Source organism: Bidens hawaiensis, unplaced genomic scaffold (genome assembly GCF_021521415.1).
Source record: "Bidens hawaiensis isolate Kalapana, Puna unplaced genomic scaffold, B.hawaiensis_p1.1 tig00000458_1, whole genome shotgun sequence".
Taxonomy (NCBI): domain Eukaryota; kingdom Viridiplantae; phylum Streptophyta; class Magnoliopsida; order Asterales; family Asteraceae; genus Bidens; species Bidens hawaiensis.
The window spans coordinates 1,930,978-1,958,166 of record NW_027491030.1 but is presented as its reverse complement, the minus strand read 5'-3'; the positions used below and the strand labels follow the sequence as shown (position 1 = coordinate 1,958,166).

General features: G+C 37.4%; 3 pseudogenes; all 3 read left to right on the top strand.

Annotated features, from left to right (window-relative positions):
* The first annotated feature begins 882 nt into the window (after positions 1-882).
* On the top strand, positions 883-2,653 carry LOC143627943 (UDP-glycosyltransferase 88B1 pseudogene; annotated as a pseudogene).
* A 9,319-nt stretch (positions 2,654-11,972) lies between these two features.
* On the top strand, positions 11,973-13,374 carry LOC143625456 (UDP-glycosyltransferase 88B1 pseudogene; annotated as a pseudogene).
* Positions 13,375-17,478: 4,104 nt separating this feature from the next.
* Positions 17,479-25,429, top strand: LOC143626446 (UDP-glycosyltransferase 88B1-like; annotated as a pseudogene).
* Positions 25,430-27,189: the final 1,760 nt, after the last annotated feature.

Below are 27,189 nucleotides of genomic sequence, written 5' to 3'. Positions count from 1 at the left end.
TTAATTAATGATTAGTAATTTTTAGAATATTTTATATTTAAAAATGTATTTTTTATTTATATTAATATTCACCTATTTTGTTATAAATATCAGTAAACTTATGGTATTTGACACATATATAATAACCAAATATTAATTTTCTTTATATTTACCATGTTCGAGTACTCTCCGAGTACTCCCTCCAAGGGGGTCGGCCGCCTAGGGACCGCCTAGCGACTTTTGCAACATTGAAAATTAGTTAAAAAAATGTTGGAGTACTTTAACCATAACAAAGTTTCTCCTTGAGCATCCCCATTATTTTTATGTCTCGAAATCTCCTGTTATTCATGCATTTTCAGATCATCCAAATAGTTGTTAAGAAGAAACGTGGTATATTGTTGTACACCATTAATGTTGTTTTCAATACCTCAACTAACCTCCACCATCTCTTAATTATAATCATTAATTCGTTTTCTCTAATCAATCACAAAAATGGAAATTTTAGCTTTGCACGTATCATCTCCAGGTATGTGCCGTCTCATTTCAATGATTCGATTATATTTACATTTAAACCACTTTTTTTTTTCCTTTTTCAAAGGCAAATATATACATAATTACATACACATGGTTACATGTTCCTAAAATGAAACATATAAATAAAAAAGGTTAACGGCCAGTTAATTACGACCAATTCTAAGTTCCAAACTGGATGGCACGGTTTAACCGTTGAATCGTGAGCCAAACCATTTAGATCTAAAATGGCAAACTTGATTCATTTTGGGTGGTTCAGTCGGTTTCAACTGTTATGAATAGTTTACCTACCAGGCCATCAGGTAATAAAAACGAAAATACGAACTTAATTAACACGGTGGGTCATGAAACCATAAGATTGAAGACAACACTCGTTTGTTTACTTGCTTGTCATTTAAAACGTTTCTAGTGCTGTAAAGTGTACGTCCTTAGCTGTTGTTTTCAAAACCTCACCCAACTTTCGTATAACTTTATATGTTCATACTCCATTCATTCTTGATCTCTTAAGCAATCACAAAAATGGTGACTATAGTTTTGTATCCATCTCCTGGTATGGGACACCTCATTTCAATGGTGGAGCTCGGAAAACTTATAATCAAACACCACCCTTCATACTCCGTCATCGTCCTCACTCTTATCCCCTCTTTTAACACCGGCACAACTGCCTCCTACGTTCGTCACATCTCCGCCACCTTCCCAGCAATCACCTTCCACCACCTCCCTGATATCCCTCTTGATCCTCTACTTTTCCCTTCAATGGAAGCCATCATCTTTGAACTTATTCGACAAAGCAACCCGAGTGTCCATCAAGCTTTACAAACAATTTCCTCATCTTCTAACATCGCCGCATTTGTTATGGACACTTTTTGTACGCGGGCTATGCCTGTAGCTAAGAAGTTTAACCTGCCTGTTTACTACTTCTTTACTTCTGGTGCATGTTGCCTTGCACAATTCCTTTACATGCCTACACTTCACAAAACCACTACTAAAAGCTTTAAGGATATGAATACGCTCATCCTTTCACCCGGTTTGCCACCAATACCGTCATTGGATATGCCAAGCATATTTCTTGATAAAACCTCTATTGATTATTCAAATTTTTTTGAGATATGCGAGCACTTGCCCAAATCAGCTGGAATCATCATCAACACGTTTGATTCGCTGGAGCCAAGAGCGATTAAAGCAATAACTGACGGAGTTTGTGTCCCAGATGGGCCTACACCACCAATCTACTGCGTGGGACCGTTGGTGGCGGTTGGTGCTGATGGTTCACATGAGTGCTTGAATTGGCTAGATTTGCAACCGAGTCGAAGTGTTGTGTTTTTGTGTTTTGGGAGTTTGGGTGTGTTTTCAAGTGATCAATTGAAAGAGATTGCAAAGGGGTTAGAGAAGAGTGGACTTCGGTTTCTTTGGGTGGTCAAAAGCCCACCGTCAAACAAAAAAGAAGACTGTTTTCTGCCAACCCCAGAGCCGGACTTGGATGTACTACTACCAGAAGGTTTCTTGGATCGTACAAAAGATAGAGGGCTGGTGGTGAAGAAATGGGCGCCACAAGGGGCTGTTCTCAGCCACAAGTCGGTGGGTGGCTTTGTGACACACTGCGGGTGGAACTCAGTCTTGGAAGCCGTTCGTGCTGGGGTTCCCATGGTGGCATGGCCACTTTACGCAGAACAAAGGTTTAATAAGGTGGTGTTGATCAGCGATGACATGAAGTTGGCGTTACCCGTGGACGAATCAGAGAGTGGGATGGTGACGGCGATAGAGGTGGAGAAGCGGGTTAGACAGTTGATGGAGGCAGGTGAAGGTAATGTAGTTAGAGAGGTGGTAATGGCAAAAAAAGAGGAGGCAGCTAAGGCGTTGAGTGAGGGTGGGTCTTCCCATGTGGCTTTGTCAAAGTTAGTTGCATTGTGGTAGTCACTATAATGTCGAAATAAGCTAGTAATGGTTAACATGCTCTTCCTATTGTTTTTAATAAGTGTACCCGCATCCTAATAATCCGTCACATCATTGATCTCTATTTTATTTACAGTGGGTGTTGTCTTCAAATGTAATCACTATAAATGTGTGTATTTCTTGTAATAGTCTATTGTGTTTACAAAGAACATGAATTTCAAATTAAATAGATGGAAAAGTTGAAACCAAACAAGGAAATAATAAACAATGAAGGGAATGTACAATTCCTTTGATTTGGTCCAACGGTCTTGTGCTAGCTGTTTCCTTTCTGTTGTAATCTTAACAAAGGGATACAATATCAAAGCTGATCTCTTTAAATTTGGTTATTTTAACACTCCCCTCAAGTTGAGTAGTGAGGTTTACGATGTTCAACTAGTCAAGACAATTGCTGAATATTCTCTTGACGGCCTATGTTAATATATCTGTCAATTGGTCTTCTAATCGGACGGATTGTTTCTCTATGATCTTTGCTTCAAGTTTTTCTTTGATGATGTGCATATCAACTTCTACATGTTTTGTACAATCGTGTTGAACTGGGTTTTCTGAGATTTGTATTTCTGCTTTGTTTTCACACATGATCCTACTGGTTTTGGTTTGGGGAAAACCGATTTCTGTCAACAGTCTCTGTATCCATATATAGAATCCACAATGCCCCGTTCAGTTCCTCGGAATTCGACTTCGGCACTGGATAATGCTACTACGTTATGCCTTTTGTTTCTCCATGTAACAAATTTTCCACAAACTAGAGTGAAATATCCTCATGTTGATATTCCATCATCTTTATCTCCGCATCAGTATATAGTTGGACCTTCATGTGTTTATTTGGTTAGAAGAGAACTTCACGGCCTACTTTTCATTTGAGATATCTGATAATCTACATTACTGCCTCCATGTGGGTAACTTAAGGTTGGTGCATGATATTGCTTACAAATCCAACTGCATACGCAATATCCGGACGCGTTTGTGCGAGATATATTAGTTTACCTACGAGGCACCGGTATCTTTCTTTGTTTGTCAATTATGCTTCCTATTCCTTATGGAGCCTATGATTGACTCTCATTGGGGTGCCTACTGGTTTGTAGTCAATCATTCCGGTCTTAGTTAAAAGATCAAGAATATATTTCTTCTGGCATATAAGTCTTCCCAAGTCCTTCATTTTAAATTCTGTGAACATGTTTGCCTTCAATTTCTTCATTTCTTCTTCATCGTTTCTTGTAATGATCATATCATGTAAGGCCCCGAACCCGGTGACCCTACTTTAGCGTCGGATTTACTCATAAACACAGTTCTTCAAATCAGAGTTTATTAAAACTTTTCGCGGAATATAAAACATCAATCATTTGTTACAAAACATTAAATCTTTTCTTTGATACCATAACACGAAACTTTATATTTAAAACATCTTTACTTCTTTCTTCAGATGCCAGCCGTTCAATCCATGCCGTGTGTCATCCTCATGCTAACTCTATAATCAGCTCACCTGCGTGCATACTAAAAGTCAGCTACGCTGAGTGAGTTCTAGTTAATCGAACGCCATACAATACATACACATACATACATATCTGTAGATACATATCCATACTTCACTAGTTACCCTTCTGTTCTACATACATACTTGCTACCATACATACATACATATCTACAATCACTAACCTCAGTCTACCGAGAGTACGTTCATAGTTCACCGTCTATACCTGTACTCAAGGTCGTGAACACGTACAAGGTTCGCAGTCCTTACCTATGTTCACCATTTATGGTACGTACAAGGATCGCGGTCCTTCCCTATACCATAGTACATCCACAACACGTACAAGGTTCACAGTCCTTCCCTATGTTGCAACCTAATTCATAGCACGTACGAGGTTCGCAGTCCTCCCCTATGCTACAAAATCAGCACGTATAAGGTTCACAGTCCTTTCCTATGCTGAAATACATCCACAACACGTACAAGGTTCGCAGTCCTTCCCTATGTTGCAACCTAATTCATAGCACGTACGAGGTTCGCAGTCCTCCCCTATGCTACAAATACAGCACGTATAAGGTTCACAGTCCTTTCCTATGCTGACGCCTATCTACATTACGTATAAGGTTCGCAGTCCTTATCTACGTTTACTTATATCATCTACTTCACGTATAAGGCTCGCAGTCCTTAACTACGCCATCACCAGCCGAGTCTATGTCCGACAGAAGCTAGAGGGATTTGCCATCCTAACTTACTATGTCGAACGTAGAACTCACATGCCATTCGTGTACCTATATACACATACTTACATTATAACATAAGAACACTCTAGGCATTCCTTATCTCATTCATTTAACAACCATACCCCTTGTCGTTACGTGCAATATCCGAAGATTGTTCACGCCCCGACAAGTATTCATTTGAAATATTCATACATCTTCGATATATAATATTCGTACCTTTATTTTTAACCTGACAGTACGCGCAATATCCGAAGATCGTTCGCGTACCGACAAACAATCATTCATATCTATCACACATATCACATATGACATACACTTATCACTTAGGATAAATGTATTAACAACACATAGAGTATGCACACAGCCCCGAAAACATAACAAGGAATGGGGCTAGAAACTCACCTGAACACGGTTACGTTCACCGTTAATCGTAATCCCTTTCTTCAGCTGTGCACGGCTGACTGTATAACAAGTACACGTATCAAACAACTATCACTACTCATATCATCTTTCCAGTCTTAACTACTACCCACAACGAACGGGGGTCCGGGGGCAGCGCCCCTGGCAGCGGGGTCTAGGGGCGGCAGCCCCTAGCAGGGTCCAAGGGGCAGAGCCCCTGGCTGGGGTCGAGCTGCCAGGTCAGCTTGGAAAAATTTTATTTACATTAACTGTCTTAACACATTTTCCATTAGGTTTTAATTTATTTTCTAAGCGAACTTAACTTTAGGCGAAGTTAATCCTTAACCGAACTTAGCTTTAGGCGAAGTTAAACCTTAGGCGAACTTAGCTTTAGGCGAAGTTAAACCATAGGCGAACTTAGCTTTAGGCGAAGTTAAACCTTAGGCGAACTTAGCTTTAGGCGAAGTTAAACCTTAGGCGAACTTAGCTTTAGGCGAAGTTCATCAGGCGAACTTAGCTTGCAGGCGAAGTTCATCAGGCGAACTTAGCTTGCAGGCGAAGTTGTCGTCTGCAGGTTCTGTTCGCTCTTAAATCCTTCGTTCCTTAACCAAATAACTCGATTTAGGTACCCATGGAATCGTCTGACCAGCGCCTACAAACCCCAACTATCAAATCGACCTAACATCGATGTTTAGAGGGTGCGATTTAGGCATATAGGTTACGGGTCCTTTTTATCAATCGATTAACCCATCAAATCATAACCATTTTCAGTAAGTTTAGCTTTGTTGGATTCGTTTTTACCATACAAACTCAGATCTACCATTTCTCAAATCAAACCGAACCTATACGAACGATTTCTAACCATAAACGTACCTTGAACGAGTCGAACTTACGAACACGAGCTGGTCTTGTTGCTTTGGTTCGTCACGACGATCTAGCACCAACTAACGTTTACTCTCTCTCGGATCCTGCTCGTTTATGGTGTGTGTGTTTTTGAATGTGTAGAGATTTGAATGGAAAGAGATGAGGTTTAGGGTTTTATGGTGGTTTAGGGGATATTTATATCCCTTAAAGCCCATGGACCTAAGGCCCATTCTCATTTAACCCATCTCAAATAATCTAACACTAGCCCGACTCATACCAACTCCTACTCTATTATTTATTTCCCGAACCCGAGTCAACTTTCCCTCTATTATTAAGTAATATAATTAATATCATTTTGGAAATTTCGGGATGTTACATATCATCATCACATATAATTAGAAAGATCACAATATTACCTCTCCGTTTAAGGAACAATGTACGACCACAGTTGCTTTGTTGATATCCATATTTCCCCATTACTATAGTGAATCTGCCAAACCAAGCTCGAGGAGATTGTTTAAGTCTGTAAAAAAAATTTTCAACTGACATACTTCTTTTGCCTTGAAGTTTCTTGTGAACCATGGCGACGCTTCAATATATATACTTATTCTAATTCTCCGTGTAGAAAGGCATTCTTAACATCCTGATGAAGAATTCATCCTTCGTTTGCAGCGATCAAGAAAAGAACTCTGGTTGTGTCAAATTTGGCTACCACGGAGAACATTTCTAAGTAGTCAACTTCGTAAGTCTGGGTGTAGCCTTTAGCAACTAAGCGTCCTTTATATCTTTCAGTAGTTCCATCGGATTTGTGTTTGATTGTAAAGACCCAGCGACGTCCCACTGGTTTTTTTTCCTAAAGGAAGATCACATTTCTCATGTGTTGTTTTTCATTAATGCTTTTCTCTGTATCCATTGCTTCCTTCTAATTCTTTGAGAACAAGGCTTGTTCTGTTGAATTTGGAATTTGTTCATTGTAAAGAGAAGAGGTAAAGGCTTTGACTTCTTTGGATGATTTTCCATCGGTTATGTTTACCAAATGATACCTAGAAATTTATACTGTTTATCTGGAGAGTTTCGTTTTACTGGAATTTCTCTGTTGACTCTTGGTGAAAGAACATATATTTAGGTCATTTCTTCTTGTCTTGTTTATTATTGAATGGGATATGCTTATTCCTCATGCAATGCTTGTTCTACTTCAATATCATGGTTGTCATAATCCAAGGAACATGACGGGATATGAACCACTGAAGGTACTAAATCAAGAACCAAGAACATCAACTATTAATTCGTAGGCTAATATATTTCCGTAAAGTCAAAAACTAAGTGATAGGGTCTTTGTGAAATATTCTAAAATGTTAGTTAAAATAATTGGTATTGGTAGAATATATTTCCTGAAATAACCTAATCCTTTTTTTTGGTAAGATCCGCATAGAAATATGTCACTGACGTGAGTAAAGCCAAAGCAACAGTATTATATATAGGGTTGTTCACGAGCCGAGCCGAACCGAGCGAAGCCTTGCTCGTTGCTTGGCTCGTTTACAACCGAACCGAATCGAATGGCTGAAATTCGAACCGAGCGAAAACAGAAACGAGCCAAAATCGAACAATTGAGCATTTTTTGATCGTACATCGAGAGATTTCGAGCATTATTTATTTCTTTTTCACTTTAAAATTTTCAATAAGAAACAAGTTTGAAGGTTGTAAAATATATATTTTATAAATAAAATAGTAGTTTTTTGACAAACGTGTAATATATTGTAATTTTTTATTAATAATAAGTTTGAAGTGAAATATAATGATCATGTAAACGAATTTCTAGTATTCTAAAAAATTGAAACGAAAAAATAATTATATAAAATTGACGGAATAGGAAAAATGAAAAGGAGTTAAAAAAATTGTAAGCTTATATTTATGTGCTTCGTCTATATATTTATGTATTTGTTCATATATAATTATATATAAATAAATTACAAAATATTCGAGCTGAACCGAACCGAGCAAAAATTTGCTCGTTGCTTGGCTCGTTTACAAATCGAACCGAGTAGAGCGGTTCGTTTACAATCGAGCGGAAAAACGAGCGAGCAATTTCCGAGAGAGCGGCGAGCGAGTTCAAGCGACGAGCAGTTTGGACGGTCATAATTATTTATATCAATATTTTCCTGATTTTCATGAGTTCCCTTGTCCGCTATATATTCAGATGTTTAAGAATTAATTACCTCGGATGTTAGGTCGTGATGATTGGGGTCTGGAACATTGACTGATGGTCCATCAGGTTGTTGTGAAGTTGGTGACTTATTTTGGGTATAATTGACTTCTTCGGATGATGAGGCCCACTCTGGAAATCATTTTAGCTAACTCAGTGTGTCATACTCTTTCTCCCCCCTCAACACTTTGTTGAGATGTATAAAAAAATCAGTTTCAAGAAAGTCACAATTCATGGTAGTATGAATGTGACGACTTTTTGGACAATAGCAGCGATACCCTTTTGGTTGAGACCATAGCCAATAAATACACATTTTTCAGCACATGAATCGAGCTTGGTTATATTAACTTTGGGTATGTGAAGAAAAATGAGCACCCAAATATGTGTGGTTGCAAAGTAAGAGCGCGGGGGGGGGGGGGGGGGGGCAGTTTGATAAATTCTGAAAGGACTTGAAGTGGGGTTTTTAGGTCAAGAACTTTTGTTGGTAGCCGATTGATAAGAGGACTTGAAGATATGAGGTAGTAGAGAGAGCTTAGGGCCAAAAGGAATTAGGAACTTGTGACTCAATTAAGAGGGCACAAATTATTTCTTATAGAATGCGATTTGTACGTTCAAAGGTGCCATTTTGTTCTCAGGTGTGGGAGCACGATGTTTGGTGAATTATCCCTTTCTTTTGACAAAATTGTTTCATTAAATTGTTAATGAATTCCCCATCATTATCGGCTCGAAGAATTTGAATATTGGTTTCAAATTGTGTTTGTATCATCATGAAACACAGTGGATTTATCAAAAACTTCATATTTATGTTTTAGAAAATAAATCCATGTCTTATGAGTGCAATCATATCCACTCACAAACAAAAAAACGAAAGTTATGTCCTCCAACAACTTTTGCGGTCCCCAAGCATTAGAGTGAATAAGAGAAAAAGGTAATTTAACTCATGTATTATTTGGTTTAAAAGTATGTATATGGATTTTTAGCCAAAACAAAGGTTTCACAATTTAATGTTTTTATTGGAAGGAAATAACCTTGAAAATAAAAGATGTAAATAACTGATAGTAGGATGTCCCAATCTCCTATGCCATAACCATGACTCCCTATTTGTAGTTCCATATGGCAACATCACAGTCTCATGTCGTGTCACGTTTTCTACATTGTACAACCCTTGATGTTTTGAGTGTCACGCCCCATGATCATTCCCCTTCCGATATCTTGTAAGATACAAAAGGTAATTAGGTGTATTAATACTGAGAAGTTTAATTCTTTTGTCACATAACTAATGGATAATAGTTTATGTGATAAGGAAGAAACATATAAACAATTTGAAAGTTTTAAAGTGGGTGATACTTCAAGAATTCCTCATCCTTTAACATGAGCTATCCCCCCCCTTTGCAGTTTCTATATGGTTAATTTTGGGTATAGCCGTTGAATCTATGTCGGATTATTTAAAGGACATGCTGTCGGTAACAACACAATTAAACATCTATAATTTATTTGAAAAATTACATGTATCGGCCATATTAACTTCTCCCGTAATTTTACTTGAGTTATTTTTGTAAAAAGAATCATGTAAGCTTTTAATTTTTAAAGTTTGGCTATTTAAATATTGGTTAATGCAGTATGTTCTTTGAAAAAAAAAGAATGATTTTAGCTATATAAATATTGGTGGAGTTACCAGGAAAATAGTGGACTTCAGTTTCTTTGGGTGGTGAGACCGTGAGATTGTCAAAGCCCGCCATCAAACAAAAAAAAAGATAGCTTTTTGCTAGAAGGTTTCTTAAAACGCACAAAATATAGGGGGCTTACGGCGAAGAAATGGACACCACAAGTGGCTGTTCTCCACCACAAATCTGTCGATGTGTTTGTGACATGTAACATCTGACCCCTCGTATAACGAATATTTTACACTTTTCTCATTAAGAGCTCAAGAATTTGTTTGTCGTTGTCTGTCTAGGTGGAGACTTCTCAGGAGGCACTCATCTTGATACTACTCTCACATGAGACGCTTAACTGTGAAGCTTTCATTTCGTCCACTAGCATTAAGTCCAAACGCGTTGATGATTTAAAAGGCAAAATATTTATTATGAAACAAAAATCTTTCATATCCACGGTCAACGTGGGATTCGCCTATGATGTTTTTGTTGTTTTAAATCCTTTCGATGTTATGTTTCTTGTTGTCCTTTTTGTTTTAATTAATTGGCGCTTGATAACTTGTGTTCTCGATTTCGGCGTGATATTGTCGATATCCATTATTTGGTGTCGTTGGGATTTTTGATATCCATTATTTGGTGTCGTTGGGATTTTTCTCTGTGTGTGAGTTAACCATGCAAGTATTTGAGAGTTCTTATGTTTGTGCGTCACTTTGTAGAAATAAGTATGTTAAGAAAAGTTATAGCATACGAAAAGCGAAAACATAAACAGTAACTAAAAACATAATGCATGTCGTGTTAGTTTGATGGAAAATGGGGCCAGAGGGCTCCATCGTTTTTGTCATGTCATTTGGCATCATTTTATCATTTTTCAACTTTATTTACAATTTTGAAAAGATAATGAAAATAGCCACTTTTTTTTTGTTGGATCTAACATAATTTCATCAACCGTCGACGGAAAATTATTGATCTGTAAAATCTCGTCACGTGTTAACGTATTAAGAAATTTGACGGAATTCGTTAAACTGCCGGATCCCGCGAAATTTGAGAGGCAGGGGATGAAAAATTTCATCGGATCCTTTAATACGTAGACACGTGACGATATTTTACATGTTCACGAGTTCTTTAACGAATTCCGTCGAATCCATCAAAATTTCCTTGGACAACGATTTTAAAGTGATTATTTTCAATATTTTTTAAAAACCATGGCTAAAGTTAGAATATGATAGTCAAAACAGATTATTTTAAAAATTTTTCCTATTATATTATATAATATACGATTAGTAAATAAACAGAAAACAATCGTTAAAACTGATAATATTTTACTTTACATTTCTAGGCTATCTAAAATATTAATGGATTGTACTAGGAAAGAGTGGATTTCGGTTTCTTTGGGTGGTGAGAAGCCACCATCAAATAAAAAAGAAGACCACTTTCGGTCACCATCGTAGCTAGAATTAATGGATAGAAATGGACACCTTAAGTGGTTGTGCCAAACCATAAGGCTATGCGTAATGGGGTGGTAAATTGGGCAACAAGTTGCGTTTTGGGGCAAGAACATCGCGTCGGGGGGCGATGAGAAGTTACCACCTGGGAATTTAATACAACTATATTAGTATGTGTTTGTGTGTGATATATTGAGCTACAATACTATTACAACTCTAAAATAAAAATCTCATTTTATTGACTAAACACTATATAACATAAATCATCTCATTTTATAGTCTCTCTACTACACATAGCCCAAGACTGTCACTGAGTTTGTGGTGGTTGTGCCTAAACATAAGGCTATGCGTAATGGGGCGGTAAATTGGGCAACAAGTTGCGTTTTGGGCAAGAAAACCGCGTCGGGGGCGATGAGAAGTTATCACATGGGAATTTAATACAACTATATTAGTATGTGTTTGTGTGTTATATATATTGAGTTAAAATACCATTATACATCTGAAATAAAAATCTCATCTTTACTGACTAAACACCACATAACATAAATCATCTTATTTTATAGTCTCTCTACTATACATAGCCTAAGACTGTCACTGTGAGTTGTGACACATTGGAGGTGTAACTCAAAATAAACGTTTGAAATTAAATGTTATAAATTTATCTTCAAAAACTCACCTAACCTCCATAAATCCTTATAAATTCATTACTCGTTTCATTCTTCATTTCTTTGAGCCAAGGCAATAACAAAAAATGACAACTATAGTTTTGTACCCATCTCCTCTAATGGGCCACCTCATTTCAATGGTGGAGCTCGGAAAGCTTATCACCAAACACCACCCTTCATCCTCCATCATCGTCCTCACTCTTATCCCCTCCTTCAATACCGGCACAACCGCCTCCTATGTCCGCCACACCTCCGCCGCCTTCCCCGCGATCGCCTTCCATCACCTGCCCGATATCCCTCTTGACCACCAAACTCTACCCTCAATGGAAGCCATTGTCTCTGAGCTTATTCGACGTAGCAACCCCAACGTCCATCAAGCTTTACAATCTATTTCTTTATCTTCGAACATCAGCGCCTTTGTTATCGACTCTTTTTGCACGCCCGCAATGCCTGTGGCTAAGAAGTTTAACCTGCCTGTTTACTACTTCTTAACTTCGGGTGCATGTTGCCTTGCACTAGTACTTTACGTTCCTACACTTCACAAAACCACTACTAAAAGTTTTAAAGACATGCATACACTCATTCATTCACCTGGCTTGCCACCAATACCGTCATCGGATATGGTTGTCCCACTTCTTGATAGAACCACTTCTAGTTATTCCGATTTTCTTGAAACATGCGAGCACTTTCCCAAATCAGCTGGAATCATTATCAACACGTTTGATTCGCTGGAGCCGAAAGCGATTAAAGCAATAAACGACGGACTTTGTGTCCCAGATCGGCCTACACCACCAATCTACTGCGTTGGACCATTGGTGGCTATTGGTAGTGATGGTCCGCATGACTGTTTGCAATGGCTTGATTTGCAACCGAGTCGAAGTGTTGTGTATTTGTGTTTCGGGAGTATGGGTGTGTTTTCGAGTGGTCAGTTGAAGGAGATTGCGAAGGGGCTAGAGAATAGCGGACTTCGGTTTATTTGGGTGGTGAGAAGCCCACCTTCAGACAAAAAAGAAGACCGTTTTCTGCAGCCACCACAACCGGACTTGGATGCACTACTACCAGAAGGTTTCTTGGACCGTACAAAAGGTAGAGGGCTTGTGGTGAAGAACTGGGCGCCACAAGTGGCTGTTCTCAACCACAAGTCAATCGGTGGGTTTGTTACACACTGCGGGTGGAACTCAGTCTTGGAAGCCGTGTGTGCTGGGGTCCCAATGGTGGGGTGGCCGTTGTACGCAGAACAAAGGTCCAATAAAGTGGTATTGACTAGTGATGAGATGAAGTTAGTGATACCAATGGATGAGTCAGAAAGCGGGATGGTGACGGCTATGGAGGTGGAGAGGCGGGTTAGACAGCTGATGGAAGGGGGTGAAGGTAAAGCAGTTAAGGAGGTGGTTACAGCTAGAAAAGAGGAGGCCGCCGCAGCGTTGAGCGAAGGTGGGTCTTCCCTTGTGGCTTTGTCCAAGTTCATTGCGTCGTGCTAGTTAAAAATGTCACAATATATATAAGTGAACGTACCTGGTTTGTAATAAGAGTACTATTGGAAACGGAACACACTGTGAAGTGGTTTAAAGAAAAAAAAATGATCAAAGGGATATGAAGCCAAGAATTTTTGGCCCGAGAATTAGGGGCACTATTTTATTTTATTTTTTTACACCCATGTTGGTTTAGGGGAGTTCTTTGAGTTTGTTTTTCGGGTTCTCGGGTCGGGTTTTAAAGTATTAGTTAGATCCGAAACTCAACCAAAATCTTTCACGGTTTTCTCGGGTTTAGGTTTTTCGGGTTAGGTTAATCGGGTTTTGGGTATCTAACATATTCTTTTTTATTCGTTACGTAAATAATCAAATAATTTATAAACATAACCCGGTAAAACAATATATTATTGATCGCAGTTGTTATTAGTCATAAATAGAAATGACTAATAACAATAAACCGTCCCAAGAACCAAATAGTTTATTCGGGGTTTTCGGGTTTTTCGGTGGAATAGGGACAAATGAAATGTGTAGATTGGTCCGTATATGTGCATACCCTATAATAATATAATGTTTTTAAACAAATAGTTTATTCGGGTTTTTTGGGTTGACCCAAATTCTAGAAATCAGACCCAAGAATCAACCTGAAATTCATCAGTTCAGTTTCGGGTTTTTTATGATCGGGTTTTGGGTTTAAGGCAAAAGTGACAGCCTATGTGGTTTAAAGTGGTAATTGGTTTTTACAAAGAAAAAGAAATTTAGAAAATCTTGAAGGAAGCCTGTTATTTTATTTTCTATAAACGCATTATTAAAATAAATTGCTTACATAGTTTATGTTAAGATTATATGATTAAATAGTTTATGTTAAGAAATTTTGATTAAATAGTTTGTTACAATTGATATTTAACACAATACGAGTCAAGCTCATGTCAAACGATTCAACGTACCCGCACTTAAAATCCGGAAACATATGAACCAAATACCGACCAACAAATCGAGGAGGATGTGAATGTTAATGTTTAATTTATTGTGTTCCTAAAGTCTAATTGTTTGTCTCAGTTTCATGATATTTAAGTGTATTATACAAGGGGTAGGACCCGGTACAGATTATAAGCCTCTGCATTTATTTCATTGAATATAAAACGGTTCACGATCCATTGTAATTGTTGTAAAAAAAAGGTTGGAGGAGGGAACTCTTACCCCGGTACCCATTTGGATACCCATCACCCCACCCCGCAAGAGGTATGACGCCGGTAAAACACCTCCATTCAGTCCGCGACAGATCTGGGCTGACCCTTAGGATCGAACTCGCGCCACTACCGCTTCCCTGTCTTAGTAGAACTTCATTGGTGACGGGTACCTCAAGGCCGCCCGGAGTGGATTCGAACTTGGGACCTCCCATAGGAAAGCCCAAGCCTTATCCAACCCAGCTAGACACCAATTGGTATTGTAATTGTTGTAAATGCATATAAACACTGGCTTTGGGTCCGTTGCAATACATTGTAAATATTTATAAACACCGGGTTGGACTTGTTGTAAAAGGATATTAACACCAATTATAGCTCGTTGTTAAATGTTTTAATTAGCATCGGTTAGATGTCGATTCTAATTATTTCTCAACAATGTCAATGTTCAGTTGTATTTAGTTAGCATACTATGTTTTTTTTAACTTTATATATTACAAATATTTACACCTGTTAGAGTCTCATTGTAAATTTTTAGTACCACCGTTAAGTGTTAACGGTTTTTCAGATATAATACACCATTACACCGGTCATTGAAATGTTTTAAATATCAGATTTCATTTTTTGTAACGCAACATATATAATGTTTTTAAGACCATTTCAAACACCCTAAATAACCGTTTAAAAATGACCAATTTCTGTACTAGTGAAATACTCGGGTATTTAATATCCAAAAAGTCTTTCGTTAAAATAACTCGAAACTCTGATATATTTACAAAACAGATACTTACTGTTGGTCACACACCTAGGCTCATGGAGCCATGTGTGACAGAGTGGTATAAGAGCCATCAATTTTAACAAATCAGATATTTAATCATACCTAAGCTTTGATAAGGAATAAATTTCAATCTTATAAGAGCTATTGTTTCAAAAAATTAGGTACTTAATTGAATGCACAAGGCTATGACCATTAAATGATTAAGATTGTTACATAAGATACAACAGTATTGGTAAGTTAGATACACATTTCAATCCCTAATCTTGTTGGACGCACAGATGTCTGATCACCATAGTCAATTTAGTCAAGAATAAGTCCAACCTCCATCCGGTAAAGGAAAGGGATGTATGGGAACAACTTTATTCCCAATTCTTGTATCTAGCGATGAAAATTCATACCAAACAATAAGGGAGGAAGATTCAGATTCATTTGATACTAAAATCTCACCAGCTCTAATAAGATCAAATCTGAACAAGCGTGGAGTAGGGTTAAATAGATCCAAGAAACCAATGGTGTCAAATAAAAAAGAAGTAATGGCATTTCCTGAAGAATGTCCTCGGTAACAGGAATATTTTTAATTTATAAGCGATTCAGTATTCTTACTTTGCTCACACTTATGGTGAATATGGATTATAATTCCTTAGAATGAATAGATGACATAACTCATTATAAAATCAATGTAACCGAATTAGCATAAATAATGCTTAGAAGGAAATGGATAATGAAGAAATAAAAAGAGAGAAAAAGGAAGATAAGAGTAATAAGATCAAAAAAATTATCTTTCGTTGAATGAAATAGATGAATAAAATTTTAACGGTTTTAATGAAAAAGATATAGTAATTTTGTGCATTCTTGTAACTACAACATAACAAATACAATATATATTTTGATTTCCTAGAATATTGAACTTATATTTAAAATTATTGTAGTATGTCAAGTAAGGGTGTTCAAAAGAATCCGAATTCAAATGCGTATCCGAATTATCCGACTATCTGTATGCGAACTATCTGAAATTTCGGATATCCGAAAATCGGATTCGAATAGTAATTTTGGGATTTTTCGGATAGTTCAAATATCCAAACTATCCGAAATATTAGATTTAATGTTTTTTTACATGCCAATATATGAAACCCTAGATCTAACAACATATCATACATATCATACGCTCTGTTTCCATCTATCTGCTTTCTCTTTTATCAGTCATACTTTACCCCTCTGGCTCACATCTAAAGTTGACCGAATGGGACCTCCACCTTTCTGCTCTTTCTCTTTAGGGTGTCTCACATATTTCCGATAAGGTTTTCAAATTTATTGTTGCTGTTAGCCTACTAGTGTGTTAGATTATTAGTTATTTGTTTCAAAATAGTGATTCTATTATTAAGATTGTATGGTAATTGTTTGCTTGTTTGTATTTTCAACAATTTGTGATTAGTTTGTTGGATTGTAAAACTTGGATTCTTAAAATTATTTCAAAACGGGGTTTTTATTATATTTTTCCAGATTTTTGAATAATCTGTTTCACTATCCGAATGGATATCCGAAACTCTGGATATCCGACTTGGAACACCCCTAATGCCAAGGGAGCGCAAGCTCTTAAAAAAACTCTTCCATCAAATTTGGAAGTGAGAGAAACTCTAACAATTAATATGGAAACCTTAGTGGGTGACATGACACGATGTAATGAGATCCAGTTAAACAATGTCGAGTTGAGTGAAAAGAGTATCATTCATAGGCATATAGGTCCTTAGATATTACGAAATATAAGGACTTGTGGGGAAGAGATGCGCAACACATGTGAAAGTGCTGATTCATGACTCAGTTGGTAACTATGTGTCACATTGCGGGTGGAACTTAGTGATATGCAGGATAACATACAAGTATGGTCCTTCATTGTTTATCCGTTCAAGATTGCAGCATGAGTCACATTACCTTTCAGTATACAGTTCATGCACACTCTCCAACCCAATAGGTGTTGTCCGTAACGAAATGAAACAAAGACTCCTTACTCATGTATTTACAAATATTAATAAGAGCATTTTAATCTATTTGAGTGAAAGCATTTTAATTTATTTTTTTACTCATGTACACCAAAGTTGTTGAACCAACCTTGTCATATATCCATATATAGATATCCATACAATATTCTCTCCCACACCAAATTAACTAAATGGGGACTGTTGTGTTGTACTCACCACCAATCATGGGCCACCTGGTTTCAATGGTGGAGCTCGGAAAATTCATCATCAAACACCATCCTTCATACTCCATCATCGTCCTCACTCTCACCAACTCTTTCAACACCGGCAGCCTCCCCTCCTACATCCGCCACATATCCGCCACCATCCCCGCCATCACGTTCCATCACCTTCCGGATATCCCTCTTGATCCCGCAACTTACCCTTCTATAGAAGCCGTAATCTTTGATCTTATTCAACGTAGCGTTGACAACGTCGTAGACGCCCTACAGTCCATTAATCCTACCTCGTTAATCATCGATCTTTTTTGCACCTCCTCCATGCCCGCGGCTGAAAAACTTAACATACCTGTGTACTACTTTATTACTTCAGCTGCTTGTTGCACTGTTGAGCTTCTATATTTAACGACGCTTGATCAGGATTATCCGGGAAGCTTTAAAGATTTGAACAGACTCGTGTATTTACCAGGAATGCCACCGATACCATCATCCCAAATGCCGGTAGCGGTTCTGTTGGGATTCAACGGTGGTTCGGAACGAAAACGGTTAATATAATTTAACCCGTTTTAATTAATGATTTCGTTTGATAGTTATTAAGCAATATTAATAAACTTGGATATATAAACGAACTATAAAAAACGCAGCGGAACGATTTAACGATTAACCCGAACCGAAACCGAAAACCCAAAACCCGGATCCGATTACAACAAAATACGAGTACGAACAATAAATAATAAACAACCATAGAGTGTTTGTCGATATACCTCGGTATGAAACCGGGACGTTACACCGCGAGTTTACGAGAAACGCTAGATCTGAGACACAATCAATGAACCCACAATCTGACCAGCGGCGTCCAACGGAGGCAGCGGCGGCGGCGTAGGACGGCGGCGAGTGGTACAGTAGTGGAGGACAGGAACTGACAGTGACAAACACCAGCAAACAGCAACAACAACTTGAAACAACTATCGCCGGAAAAGATGGAGCTCGCCGGAGAAGATGGAGTTTGCCGGAAAAACGATTTCGCTTCTTAAACAGTACCGGAGCACGAATAGCTGCGGTGGTGTTTATAGGGATTGAAAGGAGTGTGCGGCGGTGGCTGTGTGAAGCTAGTGGTGGCCGAAAATGTTCGCCGGAAAATCGGGGTTCACCGGAAAAACGTGAATAGCTTGCGGTGAGGTACTGGACGTCGCCGGAAGTTCGTATAGTGTAGTGGTGGTGTTTCCGGTCGCCGATAAGTAGAGGGAGTGTGTTTGTGACTGGCGGCGGTTTTCCGACGGCGCCGGAAATGATGAAGATGGTGGCCTCTTTTTTTTCTTTGGTGGATTATCTCTTATATTTATAGTAAAAGTAATTAGGGTTTAAACAATTTAAACCCAATGGGCTTAAAGCCCAAACACCAAATAAAAGCCTAGTCCATCAACATGTCCTATTATGAGATTGTGTCGGGCCCAGTTAGCGTAAACGTATAAGTGGGTTTATATCTCGTTACCCCCGGTGTAACTCTGTCCGGGTCACGTTCGGGTCGGTCACGTTGACTTGACCCGAAACGTCTATAAAATCCAACAGGTTCTTGATAGAAGCTCTAAGGATTACTCTGGTTTTCTTGAAATCTCAAAATGCATGCCTAAAGCAGCAGGGATTATTGTGAACACGTTCGATTCGCTGGAACCCAAACCGATTAAAGCGATTCATGACGGATTGTGCCTCGAAGGGCAGCCATCGCCACCACTTTATTGTGTTGGCCCGCTGCTTGCGGATGGAAGTGACGATTCTCATGAGTGTTTGGCTTGGCTCGATTTGCAACCGAAAGAGAGTGTTGTGTTCTTGTGTTTTGGGATTGGGAGTTTGCTTTCGGCTTATTCGACTCAGCGTTGACAACGTCGTAGACGCCCTACAGTCCATTAATCCCACCTCGCTAATTATTGATATTTTTTGCACCTCCTCCATGCATGCGGCCTCAAAACTTAACATACACGTGTACTACTTTATTACCTCGGGTGCATGTTGCATGGCTAAGCTTTTATATTTCACTAAGCTTGTTAAGTGTTGAGCTGGAAATTGGAGTGTAATAGTGTCATGTTATATGACTTAATATAGTAAGTCAATGAAAGTCAACTGTTGTTGAAGGTTAAAGAGGTTAATAAGGTTTTGGGCTATTATTGACAAGTCTTCAATAGTTCAGGGGTCTTTTTGGTAATTCTTAAAGATTAATCAGTTAACCGTTGTTAACAGATTAGGGCATATATAATTGGGGATTTCTCAGTTAGAGTTAGTTCAGTTCATTCTTTTTTTCATTTTTGTAATTCTTTCTTTTCAATTCATCTTGTAAACATTTTAATCAGTTCTTTATAATAGTCAATTGAGAGTTCTTATATTGTATCTGTTCATATTATTCCACAAGATTGTAACAATTGGTATCAGAGCTTTGGCTCTCGATTCCGAACAGACGAACTCTACAATTCGTTTGAAGATTCAAGAATGGTGACCTGAGCGAAGTTTGATATTGAAAAGTTTGACGGGAAGAACGATTTTAGACTGTGGCGAGTAAAGATGCGTGCACTTCTTGTACATCAGAGCATCCGATGCTCTGTTGGGTGAACCAAATATGCCGGAAGTTTTGACGGATAAAGAAAAGAAGGATATCCTGGAGAAGGCTCATAGTGCAATAATCTTGAGTCTGGGAGATCGTGTTCTAAGAGAGGTTTCCAAGGAGCTTACTGCAGCCGAAGTCTGGGCAAAGTTGGAATCGTTGTATATGACAAAGTCTTTGGCAAATCGTCTATACTTAAAGAAACGGTTGTATATGTTTCAAATGGCAACTGGTAAGTCCCTTGAAGATCATATTGATGAGTTTAACAAGATCATTCTTGATCTTGAAAACATTGAAGTGGAGATTGATGATGAAGATAGAGCAATCATCTTCTTGGCATCATTACCTGTGTCATATGAACATTTTGTAGATACTTTAATGTTTGGAAGGGATAGTTTGTCTATGGAAGATGTAGTTTCTGCCATGAACTCAAAAGAGTTACACAAGAGGGGTGAAACAAAAGATGAAGGTGTGATGGTTTATTTGTCAGAGGTAGATCTGAACATAGGAATTTAAAGAATAAGAATCCTATTGTTAGATCTAAGTCAAAGGGAAAGAAAAGATGTTTTGTGTGTAATTCAGACAGTCATTTCAAAAGGGACTGCCCTGAATGGAGGAAAAAGAAGGCTGAATTCAAAAGTAATAAAAAGAATCCTGGAACATCAGAAGGGTTCCAAGATGGTTATAATAGTGCAGAAGTCTATGTGGTTACAAATCAAGGTTCTAAAGATGATTGGGTATTAGACAGTGGTTGTTCATATCATATGACTCCTAACAAGGAATGTTTCAAAGATTTAGTTGTTGAAAAACAAGGGATTGTTCAATTAGGGGATAATAGATCTTGCCAAATTCAAGATATTGGTTCTGTCTCATTTAAGTTGAATAATGAGTCTGTAATAAATCTTGATGAGGTAAGATATATTCCTGATTTGAAAAGGAATTTAATATCTTTGGGAACTTTTGAGAAGAATGGTTGTCATGTTAGTCTAAAAGATGGTAGAGCCAAGATTATTAGAGGTTCCATGGTTGTCTTGACTGGTACTAGAAAGGATAACAACATATATGTGTTAGATGGTCAGTCTGTAACAGGTTCTGTGTCTATTGTAGAGGATAAGTCAGTCAAGGATGCTATGGTGTGGCATAAAAGGCTTGGTCACATGAGTGACCAAGGGTTGACTGAATTAAGAAAACAGGGTGTATTAAAAGATCTAGTGGGCTGTGAAAATTGTATGTTGGGAAAGGCAAAGAGGGTTAGATTCACTAAAGGAATTCACAGAACTAAGGGAATACTAGAATATGTACATGCAGACATGTGGGGTCCTACCAAACATGTCTCTTTGGGGGGAGCCACATACTTCTTGTCTATAATTGATGACTATTTAAGAAGAGTATGGGTCTATATTCTGAAAAATAAGTCTGATGCCTTTATTAAGTTTAAGGATTGGAAGGTATTAGTAGAAAATCAGACTGAAAGAAAGATAAAGAAGCTAAGAACAGATAATGGATTGGAATTCTGTAGTGGTGAATTTAACCATTATTGTAGACAATTTGGGATTGATAGACATCATTCTATACCAGGAACTCCCCAACAAAATGGACCGGTAGAGAGAATGAATAAAACTCTTTTAGAAAAGGTTAGATGCATGCTCTTTACAGCTGGCATGCCTAGATGCTATTGGGCAGAAGCTTTAAAGACTGCCGCATATATAGTTAATAGGTCTCCTTCTTCAGCAATTGATATGAAGGTACCTATGGAGATGTGGTCTGGTATGAAGACTAGTCATGATAACTATGATAACCTTAAAGTGTTTGGATGTTTGGTCTATTCTCATATTAGTCAGGGTAAGTTGAATCCTAGGGCTCAGCAATGTATTATGCTAGGATATCCTGATGGTGTAAAGGGATATAGGTTGTGGAAATTAGAAGAAGGTAGTCCCAAGGTTATTGTGAGTAGAAATGTGGTGTTTAAAGAAGATATTATGTATAAGGATGTGAAGGGTAAATCAGTAATTAGTCAGTATGAGACTAATAAAGTTCAAGTTGAGGTGGAGTTATCTCATAAAGAAGCTGCTAGTTCATCTGCTCCAGGAGGTAATACTAAACCATCACAAGATGCAAATGATGATCAAAGCATTGCAGTGAATAGGCCCAGAAGAAATATAGTCCAGCCTCTCAGATATAGAGATGAGGATCTGTCTGCAATAGCTTTTCATGTTGCTGCAGAAGAATGTACAAATGAACCTTTGACATATCATGAAGCAGTTAATTCCAATGACAAAGAAAAGTGGTTGGATGCTATGCAAGATGAAATGTTATCTTTGCATAAGAATCAAACTTGGGTTTTGGTTGAAAAACCAGAAGATCAAAAACTGGTAGATTGTAAATGGATATACAAGGTAAAAGAGGGTATGCCAGGAGAGGATCCAAGGTTTAAAGCCAGGTTAGTGGCTAAAGGATTCACTCAAAGGGAAAGGGAGGGAATAGATTATAATGAGGTGTTTTCACCAGTTGTAAAACATTCTTCCATAAGGGCAATATTGTCAATTACCGCAGTTTTTAACTTAGAGCTAGAGCAGCTGGATGTTAAAACTGCATTTTTGCATGGTGATCTTAATGAAAAGATATATATGAGACAACCTCCAGGTTTTGAGGAAAAGGGTCAAGGTGATAAGGTATGCTTGTTACAAAAGTCTTTATATGGACTAAAGCAATCACCAAGACAATGGTATTTGAAGTTTGATGGGCATATAGTGTCACATGGTTTCAAAAGAAGTTGTTATGATACCTGTGTATACTATAAGGAATATAGTGATAAGAATTTCATTTACTTGTTACTATATGTTGATGATATGCTAATAGCATGCAAGGATCAAGGTCAGATTGATGACACAAAGAAAATTCTAATGTCTGCCTTTGAGATGAAAGAGTTAGGGGAAGCAAAGAAAATTTTAGGTATGGAGATTCATAGAGACAGGGCTACTGGAACAATTAAGTTGTCTCAAGAATCATATCTGAAGAAAGTTCTAAGTAACTATCATATGGATGACTGTAAGTCAGTACTTACTCCTTTAGCTATGCATTTTAAGTTGTCTGAATTAGATTGTCTTAAGAATGACGAAGAAAAGGGTAAAATGGTAAATGTGCCTTATGCAAATGCTGTGGGGAGTTTGATGTATCTGATGGTCTGCACTAGGCCTGATATTGGACATGCTGTTAGTATAGTTAGTAGATATCTTAGTAATCCTGGGAAGTTACATTGGGAAGGTGTAAAGTGGATACTAAGGTACTTGAGTGGCACCAAACAAATAGGGTTGGTTTTTGGTAATTGTTCTAGTCAAGATCAGATTGTTAAAGGGTATGTAGATTCAGATTTTGCTAAAGATATTGACAAAGGTAGATCAATTACAGGCTATGTGTTCACGGTGTTTGGTGGTGCTGTAAGCTGGAAGTCAACTTTACAAAAGGTAGTAGCTTTGTCTACTACAGAAGCTGAATTTGTTGCTTTGACAGAAGCAGTTAGAGAGTGCATATGGCTTAAGGGTTTTATGTCTGAGTTGGGTTTGTCTGTGGCTGATGGATTGGTTCGTTGTGATAATATGGGTGCAATTCAGTTATCTAAACACCAAGTTTTTCATGACAGGTCTAAACATATAAGTGTAAAGTTGCATTGGGTGAGAGAAGTCCTAAGTTCAAAGGAAGTAAGGGTGGAATATGTGGACACTAGGGATAATGCAGCAGATATGTTGACTAAATGTGTTCCTAGTAATAAGTTTTTGCATTGTTTGAATTTACTGCAGATTACTTAGCATCAGGGGCATTAATGGAAATTTTCAATTTTCACTCAAAGGTGGAGATTGTTAAGTGTTGAGCTGGAAATTGGAGTGTAATAGTGTCATGTTATATGACTTAATATAGTTAGTCAATGAAAGTCAACTGTTGTTGAAGGTTAAAGAAGTTAATAATGTTTTGGGCTATTATTGACAAGTCTTCAATAGTTCAGGGGTCTTTTTGGTAATTCTTAAAGATTAATCAGTTAACCGTTGTTAACTGATTAGGGCATATATAATTGGGGATTTCTCAATTAGAGTTAGTTCAGTTCATTCTTCTTTTCATTTTTGTAATTCGTTTCTTTTCAATTCATCTTGTAAACATTTTAATCAGTTCTTGATAATAGTCAATTGAGAGTTCTTATATTGTATATGTTCATATTATTCCGCAAGATTGTAACAACGCTTGATCGGGATTATCCTGGAAACTTTAAAGATATGAACAGAGTAGTTTACTCACCAGGAATGCCACCGATACCATCGTCCCAAATGCCGGTAGCGGTTCTTGATAGAAGCTCTAAAGATTACTCTGGTTTTCTTGAAATCTCAAAATGCATGCCCAAAGCAGCAGGGATCATTGTGAACAAGTTCGATTCGCTGGAACCCAAACCGATTAAAGCGATTTGTGACAGACTGTGCATTAAAGGTCAGCCTACGCCACCACTTTATTGTGTTGGGCCGCTGCTTGCGGATGGAAGTGACGGTTCTCATAAGCGTTTGGCTTGGCTCGATATGCAACCGAGAGAGAGTGTTGTGTTCTTGTGTTTTGGGAGTGAGGGGTTGCTTTCGGTTGATCAGATAAAGGAGATTGCTAAGGGGTTGGAGATGAGTGGACATAGGTTTTTATGGGTGATACGAAGCCCACCACAGACCAAGGACGAGGAGTTTGATTTGACATTGTTGTTGCCGGATGGGTTTTCGGATCGTACGAAGGAAAGGGGTCGTGTGGTGAAGAGATGGGCCCCACAGGTGAAAGTGTTGAGTCATAACTCGGTTGGTGGGTTTGTAACACATTGTTGGTGGACTCGGTGTTGGAAGCCGTGCGTGCCGGTGTACCTATGATCACATTGCCTTTGTATGAGGAACAAAGGATGAATAAGATTGTGATGGTTGGGGAAATGAAGTTGGCTTTACCATTGGACGAGTCTGAGGACGGGCTTGTGGTGGTGGCGGAGGTGGAGAAGCGGGTCAAGCAGTTGATGAATTCGGCGGAAGGGGAGATCGTTAGGGCGGTGGTAAAGGATAAGAAGGTGGAAGTAGAGATGGCATTGAGCGACGGTGGGTCTTCTCGTATCGCATTGGCCGCTTTGGTTAAGTCGATGCAAACGATGCCTCTTTCATCCTTTTAAGTGTTTAATGAATTTGTCTTGCAAAGACAAACACCAAGGTGGTGGTTTATCTGGTTGATTTCGTCTAATCTTGAGAATAATTAAGATTATGTTACACTAGGTGTAAAATAGTGAAATATATAATTTTCACTGAATTTGGCAACGAATATATTTATGTAATGGTATGATTATTAATTGGGTTTGTCTTACAATAAAATAAAACAAGAACTCCTTTTGAATAGAGAATTAACAAACTAATAAAAAGTTATTTTTAACTTTTTTAAATAGATATTATGTAATTTTCTTTTTTTCTCTTTTTCATTCTTTTAATAAGTTGATATTGTTTAAAAAAAACTGTTGATATAGTGTATATATGCATGTAGTATGCATTGCATATATACAATACTGTTTTATTGCATACTAGCTAGCTTAGTGCTCGCGCGATGTGGCGAGGTACATGCACAAACACGACATCGAGCGCATAAGCGGTGACCTCACTATAGTACGCACATAGCTTGACTATATTTTGCATGTAATGCGACGTCGGACGTGTAACCATTCGTCGGTGAATGGATAACTGGGTTTGAAACATAACCCAAGCCCACCAGATCCGTTGTTGCCCTAATTGCATGTCACATAACATGTTATTTTTATAATTCTAAAAAGTATAACAATATCATACTCAAATTAAAGAGAACAAAATGTTCGTTTTTATGGTATAATTTTTTTAAAAAAAATATTAACATGTAAAAAAGTTATGGTCGTTAAAATTTCGTGGGGTTGTTGGTTAAGAATAAGAGGGTTAATATGTAACTATTTAATAAGTTAACAAAATTTAACCTTAAGTTTAAGGACCATAATTGTAAGTATGTTTCAAACTAAATTGTTAAATTTTAACCGTACATGATCATAATAAGCAAAGACTATACTATCCATAGATTTTCAAAATTGATTGCATTTGTAATTATACTTTAAGCAATAGTGATTTGTACCTCTTAAAATTTAAGAAGTTCTTCACACATGCATTATATATTGTATAGATAATGCAACACAATTGGGTTATACAATACATATTATTAAATATATGCAAATACAACACTACATACTTTATGCGATGCACAATATTACATATAAGTAATACAATACTAATGCACATATGCATTATATTGTTTTTTTTTAACTTTTTTACATATAATATAACACTATTACACATATACAATTACATATATGTTATTCAACACTATTACACATAAAATACACACTATTGCACATATGCATTTATAAAAAAAATCAATGTATTGCATATGTGTACTACAATGAGTTTTTTTATTTTTTGATTTTATCTCTTTTTCTAGTGAAGAATAACAATATATAAGACGGATTAAAGAAAAAAATTTAATACATGTTTTTTTAATTAAATTAAAATTATTTATATGTTATTTCTCTAATTCTCTCTTTCTAAAAATGAGTTATCTCTTAATATCTCCCTATATATATGCTAGAAGAGTGCCCGCGCGATGTAGCGGGAAATAGAAACAAATACTTTGATAATCATGTAACAAATTTTTGGGTGTTCGTTATTTCGTTTGAAACTGTTAGACCGTTCACCAGTTTGATTTCGTGGTTGAAACCGAAGCTGGCCGTACATATTGAAATGTTAATTATTTACTTATTTAGTATTAGATATAATATATATTAGACATAGTTAAAATATAGTTAACCAAAGTTTTATTTAATACGAGCAAACTCATCTATTACAACTTTAATTTAGCCAAATTTCCAGTATGATTTTTTATAATCTTTGTTCTTGTTATGATTTTGCCTTCTATTTATTCTAATAAGGTTTATTATTTATGTGACCAAAGTTATCTTTGTTCATAGTATGATTCTCTTAATAATATATTAGTTGAAGCTCAGTTTGAA